This window comes from Platalea leucorodia (genome assembly GCF_965183815.1).
Source record: "Platalea leucorodia genome assembly, chromosome: 12".
Lineage (NCBI taxonomy): Eukaryota > Metazoa > Chordata > Aves > Pelecaniformes > Threskiornithidae > Platalea > Platalea leucorodia.
This window is the reverse complement of record NC_138834.1, coordinates 861,514-879,085: the sequence shown is the minus strand read 5'-3', so window position 1 is coordinate 879,085 and position 17,572 is coordinate 861,514.

Below are 17,572 nucleotides of genomic sequence, written 5' to 3'. Positions count from 1 at the left end.
GGACAAAAGCCACCGCGGCCGCAGGCCAGAGGCAATGTCTCTCGCTCTGCCAGTGTCCCGCGGAGCGGCTGTGCACGTACCGGATGCTGTCCCAGCCACGAGTCTGACTCCTTTTGTCAGACGGGCTTATTCAGCTGGAGGATTTCTTAGATATCCTGACTGATGCAGCCGAGACAAAGGTTTGCCGCAAGAAAACCTGCTCTTGGTGAAAATGTGCTGCTTCTGGTTGTGTGTGTGAAGGTCTAAAGGGTCCAGAAAGCTCCCAAAAAGCTGGGTCCAAACTTAACCCCCAGATCCTGGTCCTGGTTGATGTGGATTTGCCTCCACGTGGTGCGGGTCCATCTGTTGTCTAGTCCTGTCTGCACTGCAGCCTCATCTCTGAACCTAACTGGAATAGCAGCTTGATGTGTTCTGGACCTTACAACAATGATTTAAGCTTTGAAGACATTTCAAAATAAAGAAGTATCTGTATATTTGTTAAGCACAAGTACCCATCCCAGCAACGGCCTAGCATGCACAGAAAAATCATTCAAACCTCAAGTTTGGATTCTGAACCTATGTATAAGACCTGCCTTCCAGCTTTTCTGTGCAGCCATAGAAGCTGAACAGGAATTTATCTGAAACAGACAAAAGCTGATAATCTCATATAATCACATGATTCCAGAAACTGGGGGGTTAATATCACAGCCCGTATAATCAAGTCACCCGAGATGGCAACACTGGTGGTGCTGGAGGAACCTGCCACTTGCCACACGGGTTCCTGAGCAGCTTTCTGCTCGCCAACGGGGAAGGAGGCAGGCTGCTGCCACGCTCCCGCCTCGCCCCCAGCCAGAGCTCCCGCCGCTGCTCTGGGAACCGCAGGTCTCTGGCAGCGGCTCCAGAGAGCACCTCATCAGTGGGGGCTGCCCTGCTCACCTCAGGCCACGACCCAGGGCCTTCGCCGCACACCCCAAGCGTGGCTGACACCGGGTCCTGCTATAAGGTACCACGTTCCTGCAAGGTCTCCAGTGGCCTGAAGTCTGTGAGAATGGAAAGGCCTCAGAGACGCACCAAATGCTGCTGAAAGAAAAGGGAAGAAGAAGGAAAAAGAACAGCGTTTTACCTATGCTGCCATTCTGCAAGCTGAGGGAAGGCAACCTCAGAAGTTGCAGGCACACGGTCCTAAATGCTGAGAAAAATAAACGGGAGAGAACTGGGAAACACTCCCAGAGCAGGAAAACTCCCGCCATACGGCAGCTGTCATATTGCATGCATGAAGCCCTTTTCCAAACCACCCTGCTCTGCCAGCAGCATCCTTAAAATACACCCGTTGGGTTTTGTTCCCAATCGTTTCTGCATGTAACAGCCAAGCGGAAGGCCTGGACCGAGATCCAGGTGTGACAAGAACTGCCGCCTCTCAGAACATGTCCCCGTTCGGCGGCTCTGCCCCTGCTTTGCAGCGTTGCTCGGTTCCTCAGGGAGATGATGATCCTGCAACGTCCTCCCAGCCCAGCGGCAGGTCAAGGCATGCTCATGACACTGTTTTTTCTCCCAGATTCACAATACCTAATCCCTGCTTTCCTGACTGGAGGACTCCACCACCAGGGTCTGCAGGTTGTGCATGACTGAGGAGCAATCAAGTACTACGCTGTCTGCACTGGGCAGACCAACGATGCATCCAAACTTACTTGAGATAACACAGAAGTTTCACCAGTCCTTCCATACCATAAACCACAATAGCTGCAAGCAAACCCTCTCCAACCCCCATGAATTCTCATGGCTGGATAAACCCTTGTCTGGGGACCACAGGCCACATGGCCACCAACCACAAGCATCTTCCATGTGCACACGGAGACATGCTGTGTCCCCACGAGCCCACTGCACCAAATCAGAGCATTCTTCTGAGCTGGGATCACAGCTGAAGTCAACAATGGTTTGGTCGCAACAAAACCACAGTGTTGTTCATGGCCCCAGGAGCCGTGCTGACAGCGCAGGGAGGAACAAGGAGCTATTGTCTCCTGAGCGCCTTGAGCTCTCACACATCACGCTCGCTCTCAGGACTCGCAGCCAGGGAGGAACTCCAGGCAGGAGGCCATGCCTGGGAACGCAGGCAGCAGATTAGGAAAAGAAACCCAGAAGGGTAGGTCTTGGCTACAGAGAGCATCTTAAGACTGTGTGGCCAGTGCTACGGCTTTCAAGATGCTGAAGGAGGCTCCATTGGTCCCATACTCAGCCTCCTCTGCCTCTCCTACAGATGCTCATCTTGGCTGCTCTCCTACCTAGAGTCACCAAACCAGAAATGCTGGGCCAAGGTGGGGACACATTTGTGTCCCTCAGATGTGCCACGACACACCCAGGGCCATTGGCTCAGGTTGCTCTGTGTACAAACTTCCCAAGGAGAGCCAAGCCAACCTTACTGTGCCCCTGTCCTTCCCGATTGCCCCCCTCCCTCTCCCCGCAGCCCCTGGAAATGCCCTGCATAAACCCTGGCCTGCTCCTCCAACAAGAAATCCAATGTACGACACCCTTAAAAGAGGAAAAATAGCACACAGGACATCTCACACACAGTGTGCAGCAGAGCTCGGCAGGGAAATGCACATCTTTGCCCTTTCGAGATCTAGAGCGAAACCAAAGCGTTTTCTTCCACTGGCTTGTGGGCCACGGGCGCCTCTAACCTCCCCTCCGGCCGGGCGGCAGCAGCAGCAGCTCAGGGCTGAAGCTGGCAGCAGAATCAGGTCTCTGACTGTCAGAGCAGAGCTCTGCTCGGCCCCAACCCGCCGATCTCTCATCAAGGGAAAGGCAGGCTTGGGGTGCACCAAGCCGACCCCACCTCAAGGACCAGCCCTTTTTTGTCAAACTGACAGAAAGAGAGAAAGACAAAAAAAGAATCAACGAGCACTGTCTGGCACAGCCCTGTGCCTCCGCGTTGCTGCTGTGTCGAGCACTTGCTTACTGACGGAGCCAGGGCAGAGCCAAACCGCACACGCATCCTTCTGCAACGTCCCTCTCCCTTAGCTTGTAGAAGCCGGCTCGGGGCGAGCGCAGCCTCGAGGGCTGCTCTGGGCAGGGGACGCAGCACGTCTGGGAAGAGCTGTGGCTGTGCACTGGCAGCGACAGAGCAACGTCCTGCTTTTCCCTTTGTTAAAGGGGATTTCTAGCCTGCAATGCTAAAGATGGGCTCTGAGAAGAGGAGAGAAAACACGTGATTTCATGTATTTAGATGTAAACTCACAGAAGGCGAAATTCATCACGGGGCAGCTGGCCGGAGTGTAGAAACTCTCCCCAGGAGCAGCCAGGGAGCCCCCAGGCTGCGCCCCACAGCAGCAGCCCAGGGAACAAGGAGCCACGCTTCGCCGACAGCCCTTATTGAAGGCAGACGCAGGGCTGCGCTATCGCACAGTCATCGGAGCTGGAAGCGATACGCCCATTTAAGAAAAACACCCAGGACCTGGCAACAGCAGCGGGCAGAGATCAGCCACGTGGAGCTCAGTGCGGTGGGTAGAGGCGGCTGCGAACGTGACAAGCAAGGAGCAGAAACAACAGGAGGATGAGTATGGGACCTTCTCCGGAGGAGGAGACATCAGCACAGATCAGAGATGAGGATGGGGGCAGGGAGAGGAAATTCTGTCCTCAGCTAAATTTACACCATCCTGGCCAGGCTCCAGCCACAACAACCAGAGCCCCGCACGCCTTCCTCCCGGCAGCCCCCAGCTCCCATCAAAGCGGGGCTTTTTCCTCGGCAGCCTCCACGCTCGGCCTTTTGCCTGGGCTTAGCCAAGAGGCGCAGCTCTGAGCAGCAACGATCTTACAAGTGGGAGCTGGATCCAGAGGTCCGGGTGTGGAGAGCTCTCCCCCCCATCAACCAGAGCACCCAGGGGAAGGGGAGCAAGGGGAAGCGGCATGGTGCAGGGAGACGAGGCCCCCGCCAGCTCGGAGGAGAGGTCTCCCACCCGCAGGGGAGCTGGTTTCTGGCGGAGATGCTATGGCCTAAGGACTGCAGCGCTCAGGCGCCATCCTTGGTGAACAACAAGCAGCATGCCATGGAAGGAGAATCTTCAGCGTGGTCCAGACGGACACGCTTGAGCAGCACAGAGCCAGGCAACAGGGTCCCCGCAGGGACGCACCCGGCCAGCCTGGCCTCTGCAGAGGACTGGTGAAGCTCTGCATACCCGTGCCTCAGCAATGTCAGTGCAGTCACGTCATGACAGCATTTATGTTTTTTCCTCCGAAGCAGACAAAGCTATTTTCAGAATTCCCCACAGGAGGGAAATTCGGTTCCTGGCTACTTTTTACCAGGACGGGAAGGGCACTTCCAGAGGAGCTGTCAAGTCGAATGGGAGCAGCAGCAGGCAGTAAACCCGCTCCCAGCTCGGACCAAGGCAATGGAGGCCGAGAAGCTGCAAATGCCTTCCCTGTAGGCACACAGCTGGGAACCTCCACGGCTCGGTTCCCACCTTCTCCTCCTGCTGCCTCCTCTCCCACTGCGTGGAACGTCGGCACTGACTCCAGACTTGTGAATCTCATGGGTGTCACAAGGTTTGGCTCTGCTGCTCTATCACCAGCAGTGCTGCACACTCACCCTGATGTTCCTGCTGACCTGACCCAAGAGAAAATGCCTTGCTGATCTAAACTCTGATGATTAATTTAACCTTGCACTTGCAAGCAAGGCTCTATGTAAGTGGTTACCGGGAGCATCAGAGCCCTGACACTTTAGCCAGGCTTCATCCTTTGATGCCCAGGGAAAAGCAAGAATCAGACCAGCACTGCAGAAATCCCAAAGCACTGAATTTATCTCCTGTACATACAGTGCCACAAGCACAATCAACGCAGCAGCCAGATCTCCAGTCTTTTCTCTTACCTATCCCGCAGGTCAAGCTTTAATTTCCGCTCAAGGATCACTGCTGCTTTGTCACATAATCCCTCCAGAAATCTATCAAATTCCATTTTAAAGGTATTTGTGCTCCCTGCTTCCACTTGAAGTACCTCACCCTTCCCAAGAGGCACCGTGTGGCTCCACTTCCAGCTCTGAAAAAGGACGAATGACCATAAACTGCCTCCCACTTATTTAAACTCGTGACTCCATCTGGAGCAAGTTCACAGCTCTTGTCACACTCAGCTCCTCTGCTCATCATTTAGGATAATCTGCAAAATGGGCAGATGTGGAGCTGGCTGGAACTCTTCCACGAAACGCTCGGTTGCTCTCCTCTCCGCAGAAGCCCAGGAGGAGCCACTTCCAGCCAGGCCTTCCCGGTGCGGTACTGGGGCGTTCCACGTGAGGGAGAAGCCGGCCCGCAGAAGCGCGGGTCCCACGGGGGACAGGGCTGCGCTCGGCGTCTGTACAGGGAGCTCCCACAGTGGCTTCCCCTGACCAGGGCCAGACAGAAATCAATTTGCAGATCAAATCCGCAACCCTCGTTGCTTCTGCCTCACGCGGGGTCGCAGGCACTGGCACCTCTAATTGCGAGCACATTCAAAACCTTAGCAAGGGCAGAGCTTTCCAAATTTAGCCTGTTCAGACAGGAGGAGAAACCAGGCGGTGCAGGAAGGTCTGCAGCAGTCTCTCAGCACTACCACTGCTCACATTTCCCTCTGCTTCATCCTCCAGCTCTGCAGCACAAATCAGGCTTAAATAGATTCCCTGCCTCTCATCTCAAAGCCACCGCTGGGAAAACCAGAGAGAGGCAGAGCAGAGCCCTGCCAGCCCTGGGAAGCTGGGAACAGGAATGCTTGGGAGACAAACAGGTACACGTTGCTCCATATCGTGGAAACTGGCTGGTCTGGGAGCCCTTTGGAGGGAGAGGGTGGAAAATAATGGTGATTTATCCTCAGAAATGGAAGGGCACTGCTTCTCCAGCTCTCAGGTTCTCCGTCCAAATGACAAGAACATCAGCAGTTTTGGAAGCTCCTGATGCACATTAACACACAAAAACAGAAAAAGGTTGGGGACAGGATCCTACCGAAGGTCCACTTTAAAGCTACAGGTAGTGGTCCCAATCCTGCGATCCTTACTCACCGAGTAGTCCCATTGAAATAGAGACGACTGCTCACGTGAGTAAGGGATGCAGGATCAGGCCTGTCTACCAAAGAGGCTGAATCCCGAACCGGAGAGGGCATCACGGCCTCTGAGCATCCCGAGACACTCATGCCTGGTCCAGCGGGGGCTAGTCCGAGGGCATCGCCGGGGAAGACAGTCCAGGCTGGGACACCACACCTGCAAACAGCACACCGAGCAGGGACCACGGAGAGCAGGACAGGGGGCAAATAAGGCTGGAAAAGGGATGCTCCACGCAAGCAGGGATGCTCCTGGTTCATCCCCAGTATGCCCATCTCATGCATATGCCCAGCTGTGCAAGGTTTTTCTTAACCTTGCTGTCCTCCCAGCAGCCTCCTGAAAACAATATTGGGAGAACACAAGGCAACTGTCTGGGAGAGCTCCCAACCTCTGTCTGGGTCTCCCGGCTACAATTAACATAACTTTAGGAGTAGCTGATGCCCACAAGAGAGGAGAATGAGCCCACTCTTAGCTCACCAGATCATTTTTAATTCCATTAGTTAAGGGGGAAAAAAGGCAGCTCTCTAAAGCAACCTTCAGTCCTGGGAGGCACTCAAGGAGAGGAAAGCCAGCCACAGCCCGTGCAAGGAATAACCCCATAAAGCTCTGCTGACTGCACCCTTCAAAGCCAGACAGACTGCTGCTTTCCATGACAAAGAGGCAGAGGCACCTCCTCCTTCCGCAGGGTCTCCTGCAGGCCTCCATCCAGCGCTCAGACCCCCAGGCTCCCGTCTCTCGCCCTCCCCGCCTGCTGCCAGCTGCCCCTGCGCAGGCACTCCGCAGCCGCACGAAGCACCGTCCTTGCGCACGCTCGCTGAGATGGCAGAGGCGCGCGGCGACCTCCACCTTCCTTCCCTCACCCTCAGACTGGCACCACCAGCCCACCCGACCGAGAGGAGCCTGCCGAGAGGGTGCCAGGCATTTACCCTCCTCCCTCTGCACCTGCACAGCTCTAAGCATGCTCCAGCTCCACCGGGATGCAACGCAGCCGTACCTGGCTGCAAGGTGCTGCCCCTCGGAGCCTAGGACGGGGCAGTGTCCGCGGCGAACGCAGCTACGCAGCTTCCAGTCTCACCGGCTCCCTGTGACATGCGCTCGACCATCTGCCATCCCAGAGGGGACCCCCGGGAGCCCATTTCCCAGTCCCGCCATACAACCAGTCTGTGCAAGCCTCGCTGCCCACATCAGCCTGCCCGAGGCTGGGCCCTGCATCGGGACTAGTGTCTCTCTCTGCAGATGGATAATTAGATTCCCTTTCCTTTTTCCTCCTGATGGTTTCTCTGGCTGGCAGTTCCCCCGCAGCCCGGCACGATCCAGCAGCATTAGTCAGAGGGAAATTCTGCTCCCTTCCTCCCCTGGATGTTGCTCTGGGTTCAATATAAACAGCAGAGGGAACTGCGCAACCGTTTGAGAATTTCGTCGCAGAAGCATTTGTCCTTTTCAGCCTGGCAAACACGGCTTTCCCTCCCACACCTGCACCCTTCTCTCCAAGTGACACAGAAAATGAGTGTGATTAAAACGAGTGTGATGTTGTTGGCAATTGGAAGCAATTAGCTAATCAGCAGGAATAAGCAATCAGCTGCACTGGGGTTGCAGCACACCGCAATTTATGAGCAGTGGTGCAAAACACTCCTTTCGGGTAATGACTAAAAAAGCACACCTGATTATCAGCAATGGTGTGAGATGCCTTCCGAAAAAGATCATAACGCTCTCTTGCAGGAAACGAAACCCAAGTAAGAGACAGAGCAACCATGAAATCTGGGTAAATCAACACAGAGCTGTCTCTGTCACAGGGGCGTGTGCCCAGATGAAGTATCCACAGAGATCCTCACTGAGCACACGGATGTCTGTCCTTCTCCCCCGCCACCAAGCAGTGGCTCTCTGGGAAGCCGTGCTAGTCCCCGAAGCCCTGCTGTTTGCAAAAGCATCCCCAGGACCCGCAGAGATGCACAAACACACCATCTCTACCTGACAGAGGACAGCAGAGCAGGAGCTCTCCCCCCCAGATCCATGCCAGCCCGGTGCTGGCTGCCCACCAAGCGCTGGATGGAGTGTTACCCAGCGGTGCCGCTGGCAGGCTCGCAGGCCACGAGGCCCGAGACACGGTAGCCATTGAGCGGTCAGTGCCTCTTCCACCATTTGTGGCCTGGCCAGGCTTCCCGGGGCCTGGCACACCCCGCTGGATCAGCGCTGCTGCTGCACGGCGGCAGCGTGGCGCAGTGCTCCCGAAGGGTGTCACAGCCCCAGCTGACCCGAAGGTCCCCAGCTCAGCTGCGTTGTGGGCCACCGACACAGCTGTGGGACCGGCCAGGCAGATAGAAAGCCTGGCAGTTTGCTGCATGAAAGAAGAAAAAGCTGCAAGGCAGCAAATGGCTGCACTAACCCTACACTCCAAAGACTGTCAAATACTTTTACAGCCCAAGGCTCGTGCAGCTCAGGCCCACGGAGGGAGGCTGGGGACCAGGACTGTTCCGCAGTTCCCAGTGGCTGTGCAGCCACCCAGCCTTCACCCCGCTCCCTGTGCCCCGCCAGCGCAGACACCGAGGCCGTGGCTGGGGAGGATGCCATCAGAATAATCAAAAAAGGAATCAAGAGATGCTCTCCGACACCCTTCTTCCCCCTTCTCCCCCAATCTACTTGCTCCAGCAAACACCAAGCCTGGTTACACCTCCGCAGCACAACTCACCGCTTCGCTGTGCCCTGCAGCATCACTGGAGATTCATGTTTTGTTAAATGCTGGGATGACGGGAGAAAACTTCAAGTCACTGAATATCTACATCAAATTGTGCTGTCAAAGGGAATTTAAACAAAGTTTCTTCCAAGCTTAAGAGTAACTAACTGCTGAGTGTTGCTTCTTATCAGAGATGCTGACCAGTAGGGGAAAAATGAGAATGGTTAGTCTGAGTTTGTAGTGAACCAGAGCAAAAGACCTCCTTGGATGGAGAAGTATCTGGCTCAGTCTTAGCAGAGATTGTGCTGGGTACCAGAGAGCTACCCCATGCCCTTCCATAATGCAGGTGTGATACGCAGGCTCTGGAACTCACAGTAAGGATGCCCATACGCATTATTTACCAAGACTGACGCACACTGACAGGTCCTGCTGGCTGTGCGGTACCCAGATGAACACCCTGTCTGCGGCTGCTGCAGGGAACTCCACAGCTCGCCAGGCTGGGAGGCTGGCTCAGCAATCGCAGCGCTCCGCAGCAGAGAGGTGACAACAGGCACCCCAGTGCAGAGCCCTGAGCCGGCATGCCCGGTCAGCACAGCAGCCTGCTTCGGTCCAGCCCCAAACTTCATTAGCAGTTCTGCAGCAGTGAGAAGATTCCTGCTAACCACTGAGATGATGCCATCTGTTTCCATTTACGTGCTGGCTTGCAGGAGCGGCTCAGAGCAAAGGACTCCAGAGAGACTCCGCTCTCCTGAGCACACAGGGACTGAACAGCCAGCCGCCTGGGACAGGCACAGCCTAAACTCGCCCTCCCCAGGGCGACCTCGTACCTCCCTTCTGTGCAAAGCACACACCTGGGAAGCACGGCAGCCCTCCCACTCTGGTTTTGCTATCAGGCTCCATCATACACCCACCCACAGGCCACCTCCCTGCGGGCACAGAGAACTTGCTCCCAGCAGGCAGCACAACTGCTCCGTACGGCACCGCAGCAGAGGAGGGGTTGACTCGGCTGTCCCCACATCTCTTGGTCTGCCCTCTACAAAGCCAATAGGAATCTGCCACTGATAAGCCAGGATCCCAAAATTAACAGCTACCAGGCCCTCTTTCTTTCTGTATCAGGGTCCTGCAGAGATCACGCTGCGCAGAGAAATCTTTACCTAGACTCCTTTTTCATGTATTCATTTTTACGTATGCACGACTTAGGGCAACCACATACCCACCGGTCCCAAAAAGGGGCAAGACGTGCCAGCGGTGCGTGCGCAGTCCTAGCCAGCACAAAAGCACAGAGCAGACTGGAGATAAAAACAGCAACGGGTAGCATGGGAGTGTCTAGGCAGCTTCCGAAAATGGTAGCAGGAGGAGGAAAGGGATAAAAACGGGGGACACCCTGTGTGAGGAGGGCTAAGGAAGCACTGGCCCTGCCTGGCAGCTGAACTGCTGAAGGACTCTGCCGCCTCATTTTACCGGTCACACCTGCCTCGGGAGGGAAAACAGTCCTCTTGCTCAACAGGAGGTTTCATGCTTTGAAACAGATTGCTTAATTCTTGGCCATTTGAGTTCGGCAACTGCCCTTTTCCTGTGGTTGCTGCTTCCTCTCTGAGCGCACACAGTGTTTTTCAGAGCCAGAAGAGACATTACGCTCCCCTCAGCCTGCCCCCCGGGCCCTGCAATTCCCCTCAGCAATTCCTCCCTTTGGAAGAGCTGGTGCCTGTGGTGGATTTGCAACCATGGCAGAGAGCAGGAGAACGTGCACTAAGTTCTCCTTTCCTTCCCAACATCATCTTCATAGTCTTGCTTGGAGAGAGCTGAACCGAGTCTTCCTGAAGAACAGTGCTCTTAGGTGAGAAAGGAGGAAATACCATGAACAAAATGCAACAGCAGTGGCAGTGGTACTGCAGTAGCAGCAACCAGCCGGACAAAACTGCCACCAAATCAAAAGCCGAGAGCATCCTACGCAGCTTCACGGAGGGGATCCTTCCCAACGTGATCTTGTCCTGCTGCCCCAGCCCCATCACCAGCTTCTCAGCCCATCTGCAGTTTCGCATACCCCTCCACCAACCTCCCCCCCCTGGAGAGGGCAGCTCTGAGTCACCCAGCCAGCACCTCCCGCAGGCACGGCCACGCTCCGCTCCGCAGCACTGCAGCACCGATGCCGCAACCAGAGGCAGGAGATTGGCCAGGGGAGAGGAACCCCAGGGGACAGACCTCAAGTCCATTCTCAATAGCCAGAAAAGACAGCTTGCTCTAAAGCGTATCCTCCTGTAACGAGCGTACCTAGTGTAACGGCCCAAGCATAGGAGCTTCCCTCACTTCTTCTCCAACCTGACTTAGCTTTGCTCTCACGTATTGTCAAGCAGCCCCACTCAGCCCTGCTCTGCTGAACTGCTCCCAAGAGTACTTCTCAAAGCCCCAGATACAGTGACATTGCCATCCCGGTCCATTACAGGCCTGTCCCAGCCACCCTGAGGCCGCTCCTGGGGACTTCACGCATTGCAGGGAACACACACAGCCTGTTCACACTCGGCTTCAGGCCACACACCGGGCACAGAGCAGCCAGGCTGCCGAACACTGCGACTTGAGAGGCCAGCAGAGTCCTGCCTCCTGCAGCTACTCAGCCCACGGGCAAAGCCGTGCTCGGGCAAGCAGGACCTGCTGCAAAGACCTCCCACAGCGAAGGCAGAACCAGTGACCCTGCCACCAGGCTGCCGGTTAGCCCTGAACCGGGGGCAGGCCCCGAGCCGTGCAGCGGGGCTGGGCACAGAGCCCCGCATTAGCATCCCAGCTCCAGAGCTGACAAACCTCCCGCTGAAGGCAGCGCCTGGTACAAAGGCTCATTTGTTCCCGACACGCGAGCCCATTCCAGGCTGCTGCCCGGACACATCTTCTTTATTGTGCCCTCCTGCCTCCGGCAACAGGCAGGGCTCAGGGCTCAGTGGCCCCTTTCTCGGATGCTGCTGGGGCTCACACACAGGTGGCAGGGGACTGCCAAGGTCCTGAGCCCTGCCAAGCGGCGAGCACCGGCACCACGTGTCCTTCACCACTGACAGCAGCACAAGCCTCCCATGGGGCTCCGCTGACCCAAACCCCGTCTCACAGACATGGCAGAGCTCCTCTGTCACCCAGCCAGCCACAGTCACCTGCCACCGCACTCCAGGGTCATGGGCACAGCTGTGGGTGCTGAGCAGAGAGGACAAAAGGGACATTTCTGTGCAAAATCCCTGCCTGTCCATGTATTTTCAGATTGTTCCATCATGCACAGAGACGCAGACAACTCTGAGGCAGGAAGAAGGAAAACGGGACTGTAAACTCTTGTCCTCACCGTGACAGTCTTGATGGCATCTGTTTCCAGCCCCTGCTCCCAGTGCAACAGGGAAGAGAGGCAGGAGGGCTGGGGGTAGTCTCTTGCTAGATCCCACGACTGGTTAAACTCTCCCTATTTAGCAGTAGTGGGAGGGAATTTATCTCCAAGCAGGAGTCTTGATACCACCTGGGATGAGGCCAAGAGAAAAGCAAATTCTTCCAGTGAACCTATCCCCCTCCAACACTGCCTACCCAGCTACAGGGAATTTCCTCCACAGCCACACAGACACAGGGACATGAGAAAAGACTGCTTTTATTTTCCCACCCAGAGCCTACCACAGCCCAGCATCTCTTCAGCTTGAGCTCGAGCCAGAAGACAACTGGGCTTAAGGGGAAGTGGCTGGACTCCCCCACACGGCCTGCGAGACGGCGCTTGGAAGCTGTCCTTGCTGGAGCACACGGCCATTTACTGAAGTCCAGAGCTGTGCCTGTCAGAGCAGCTCCAGCAGCCAGGGTAGAGCTGGGCTTGCTGGACACCGGCAGAGTCCAAGGACTCCAGGCTCCAACTGTGCAAGAGAAAATCTTGGCCATCTCAGAGTAGCAGAAATCAAGGCAGGAGGAAGAAGGGCCCTTTGCCATGTCAGGAAGGAGAATTCTCTGGTAGTTTCTGCAAGCAGCACCTGCCTGTGGTCTCCCGAGCTCCCTGCCACCGCCTGGAACCTGGAGCTGACACCCCAGCTGGCTCCCAGCCCACGGTCCAGATCCTCAGCGCTCCCACCGACATCTCCGCTCCCAGAAAGCAAAGCCTCCGGGAGGGCTCTGATCCCCTTCTCCACTGATCCACAGGGCCCTCACATACAAAGATCCCAGCAGGGACTCTTCCATCCATGCACACACCTTCAACACCTTCCTGCACCAAGACGGGATCGCACTGAGCACGTCTTCCAGCCGGGCATGGCTCAGCACCCTGCAGGACAGGCCTGAACTTTTCATCGCGAAACTGCTCCGATGTCTGCGGTTTCCAGAAACGCCTCTTGTCCAGCTGTGCTTTTTGGACTCTGCTCTGTCTTCTCCTCCCTACCTCCCCCTGCCTCTCGCATGTAGAAAGACAAGGACAGACAAAACCCCCACGGCCATCCCCACTTCCCACCCCACTTGCACGGCCGTACCGCCCCGCAGCGGGGTGCTGCCCCTCAGTCGTGGGGCTGGGGAGCACTGAGCCCAGCACCCAGGTACACCCCTTTCCTCGAGCAGACGCACAGGGCTGGTTCCCAGCGCTGGTGCTGCTCCTCCACGGGGCCGTTCGCTCCACCAGCACAAAAGGGGCCACATTGCAGCCCCGTCCCATCCCCACAGAGGTCACAACCGCTGGAGAGAGCAGCACAACAGCTCAGACATCACCAAGCAGCCCTAAATCCCGGCAACTGGCGTGAGATGCCAGGACCTCGCAGGGCTGGAGCTGCGTCTTACCAACACCCACGCTCAGCGGGCTGGCAGGCTGCAGGAGGCCTCGGGGTGAGATCCTACCCCACACACCCCAAGAGCACTCCGCTGAGTGGGAAGCGCAGGGCTCTCCCGGGAGCCTCAGCCGCTCCTGCCTGCGCTGTTCAAAGAGCGGCAGAAGCTGCGGCCGCGGCTCCAAACGCTGCTCCACCTCGGAGCTGGAGACGGATGAGGTCACCTCCAGTCTGAAATCACTTCCGTTCTCAAGCTGCTCTCAAGACTGTGCCACAGATTAAAAAGAGCGGGATGGGTGGGGAGGGAAACCCAAATCAACGGGGCATGTTCCCCATTAAGAGCTCAGCACTTCATCAATCTCTGCCTCCCGGTCGGCTGCCATCCGAAGCCTCCACCCTCCCTCCTTCCCCCGCAAGAACAAACCTGGCAGGAACTGCTTTCAGTTAATCGCAGGGTATGGCACAAGCTGTACAGGGCATAGGCTCGACCCCCAGCTCCCCGAATCCAACCCAAGCAGAGCAGTGGGGAGAAGTCGCAGCTTGGTGCCGTCAGACTAGCTCCGCCACGCCGCCCCACCTTGTGCCCCGCTCCCACTGCTGGCCTTCAAATGCCTGCACTGCAGCAGCCCAGTCTTCCTCCCCACGCGTGTAGCGTTGGAAATGGTTTGTACTGGCAGCTGATCCCATCCGCGCAGCACTGAGCACCGACACCACAACCCTGTGGCCTCTCCAGGTGGCCACACTGGCCAAGGTGGCAGCAGGATTCTCCCACCTGGATCAGGCGGTACTTAACCCAACGCCTGAGGAACCAGGCTGAGCAAGGAGGATGGAAATTCAGGTCACCAGCACAGGGGAGTCCTAAGAAAAAGAGCCTTGCAATGGCCACACTTGGCCAGGAGAAACTGGACTGACAGTTTAGTGGCATTATTTTAAAAACACATTGACCACAGATGAATCAGTGTCTCATTCTTGGAAGCACTAAACCGACCGCAGTACCCAACAGTGCCTCAAGCAGTAACGGCCAAGACACATCACTGTCACACAGTTCCCTCCTACACGCTCATAGTTTTTTCCCCTCATCCCAGATTTTGCTCTACACAGGAAGGCACTGAGGTTTTGCAGGTCTCTTCCAGAATTCCTAGTCTCACTGCAACGGCAGCCAATGGATGAGGCCATTTTCTCAGCAAATAGAGCTGCTGCGATCCATACGCTGCTTGCACCCAACCTAACTGCAGCCCATGCACATGGCCTTGGCCTCCCGTGTGCCACCGCAGCAGCAACTGGCCAAAGCAACACTGGGTACGATACCTTCTCAGCACCACGGGGTAACGGGAGCTATTGCAAATGCAACGGGTAGAGAAGCAAGAGCAGAGTATGCTTGTGTGCACAGCTATGGATCACGTGCTGCGTATTTCTAGGACTTCTTTCAAGCAGATGGAAGACTGGAACTCAGGACCACGTGCGCTGCCGATCCTGTGCTGGTTTCTCTGGATCACACAACGCCCCTGGGACTGAACAGCAGGAGAAGTACAGCACGACTCGTTCTCCCAGAGAGCACTTTGCTGCCCAGCCTCTTTCCGGAGGCCAGCCCTGGACACCAACCAGCCAAAACCACAATGAAAGCAAGAGCTTTCTTCCCTGTGGGCTTCAGCCCTTCCAGAAGCAGTGGGCACCAGCGAAAGGAACCTCTCTCAGATCCTGGCACCAGGCACAGACCTGGGCTGTAGAGGTGGTTCCCCTTCAGCACGGACCAGGAATAAACGCGCTGCAGGACAGACACGTTTCAGTAGAGGAAGCAGCGAGCTGTTCCCACCTGGCTGCATTCCCACCAGCTGCTTTCTGCCAGTTCTGGCTTCACACCTGTAACTCGATAAGATGCCAGCAGAAGTCATCAATACAGCGAGGACACGGTGGGGAAGCAAATGTCCAAGAGAGGGGTTGCCTTGTCGGGGAGATGAGGAGCCACAGCCCTCCCGCAGGGCAGCGCCTGCTGGCTCCCGCAGGAGAGCTCCAACGGCAGGGAGCTGAGCAGGGCGTGCTTCACACCAGAAACACCAGCCCCTACATGGAGGGAACGGGTCTGAAGTTGAACACTTGGGCTAAGGGGATTCCCGAGGCTCCAACGCCTCTGGGAAGCTTCAGCTGTGGGGCGATTGACTCACAGAGGAACGGAGCCACTCCTTCATCAAAGTAGCTGCTGTGTATCCCTAAAAATCGTGGCCTCCAGACAGAAATGCCTCTAGACGGAGGTGCTACGTCCCAGGCTTCAGTTCTGCCACCTCCAAAACAGCAGTGGGGAGAACTTCACTACGAACGCCCGCACTGGCCCTGGCTGGGCCAGCGATGCCTGCCGAGCTGGAAGGCATTCAGGAAGGGTTGTGCTCTTCACCCTGCACCCAGACACCCTGCAGAGCTCTGAGCCACGTTCTCTGGCCCAAAAAAACCCCACCAACACCGTTTGGAGGAGACTCCTGCTTGCTATAAGCTTCACGCTTTTCCAGTACTCAGCTGCTCCTTGTGTGCAGGAAGGGACAGCCATTTTGCCCACAAACAACTGTACATGAATAATCCTGCAAATGAGAGCAGACATGCGCTAATGCTCCCACAGTTTTCATATATGTCGTTGTTTTTCTGTTTTTTTAATGTTTAAATTGCTCAATATACAGGTAAAAGCCATTCAGACTGAAAGCAAAGGCTTCACTCAGGGCAGCTTAATAAGAATCAGACTGTACTGTATTTGAGGAACTCACAGATAAGATAGAGGTAAATGTACAAAACCACACCCTATATTTTCCAAAACTATAGGCTGGAAAGATTCACTGAGGGACTGCTGAATATTGTGGATAGCAAGATCTGAGGATATGGAAGAGACGATGTGAAATCATTAGTATACGAAGAGCAACAGAAAGTAGCCTAATTCAAGAAAAAACTCTCTTCCCAGGCAAACCAGGCTTCCTCTACGCCAAGGAATTCCACAGACGTAAGGACACCAGTGCCCTGGCGGAGTTAGGGATGACGAAGGTTGTATTTTCCTTTTCCAGGAATACTTAAATTTAACTATATAAACTGTTCCCCTGGGAGCAGATCCTATTTCACTGTTTACACAAGAGCCTTAGAGTGGATTTTAAAGGTGAAAGCACCCACTCCCAAACTGCAGGGAGCCCGCTCAATACAGATGTTCTTGCTACAGCAAACAGCTGCTTTGTTGCACTTCTCTCAGACTCTTGGCCCTGCCACCCTTGCTGTCACTGGCACATCCAGAAAGAGCAAGGCACCGGAGGAGTTCAACCACGCCAGAACGGCCTCAGTTATCAACACTGCAGAAGGGAAGAGGAGATCCGCGATGGCAAAGCCTGTGTGAGTTTTTCACGCTGTGATGAGTGTAGTGAAGCGGAGACTGGCCCAGGGGATGCAGAAGCATCCAGCCCCAGGGTAAAGCACTGCCGAGCCCTTCAGCCCCGGATTTGCCATCCGGGGAGTGGATCGCAGGCAGCAGGGAGAGCACATCCCCGTGCGCAGGGCGCGGAACCGGAGCGCAAAGGCAGTCCCGGCCCCAAAGGGCTTGCATCAGAAGCGTACAAGAACAGGAACGGGCGCACGGATCAGTCAGAAAGCAGCACAGCTAGTGTGATGAACAGTGCTCGCCCGCTAGCGACCTGCTGCAAAGCACACACAGGAGGGGTTTAAGGAAGAGTTTGGAGGAGGATAAAGAGGACAAATTTCAAAAGAAACACGGTGGGATGAGATGTTAAAAACCCTAATCCACAATGGAGCATCTCTGCCAAAGTCCCTAAAAAAGAAGCAGCATTGTAAAAGTTTCAGTTCCAATAAAGAAACCACAACGTTAGACGGGTCTATCATGCCTGAGCATGGCTGTGATCCTTTCAAAGCCGTTTTCACAGAGCTACGGCTCTTACTGATTTTTTTGAGACAAAGATGAAAGGGCCATTCAGAGCAGCCTGGAACCTACCTCCTGCAGTATTTTCCCAGTTATTTTCCTTTGCTAGCCCCTTTCCTGGACCTAATCCATGGACCACAGCACATGAAAGGCAACTGTAAGCCTGGCACCAGGTGTGCAAATTCTTCTGCAGCAGCCTGCTCATGGGGGATGGCGAG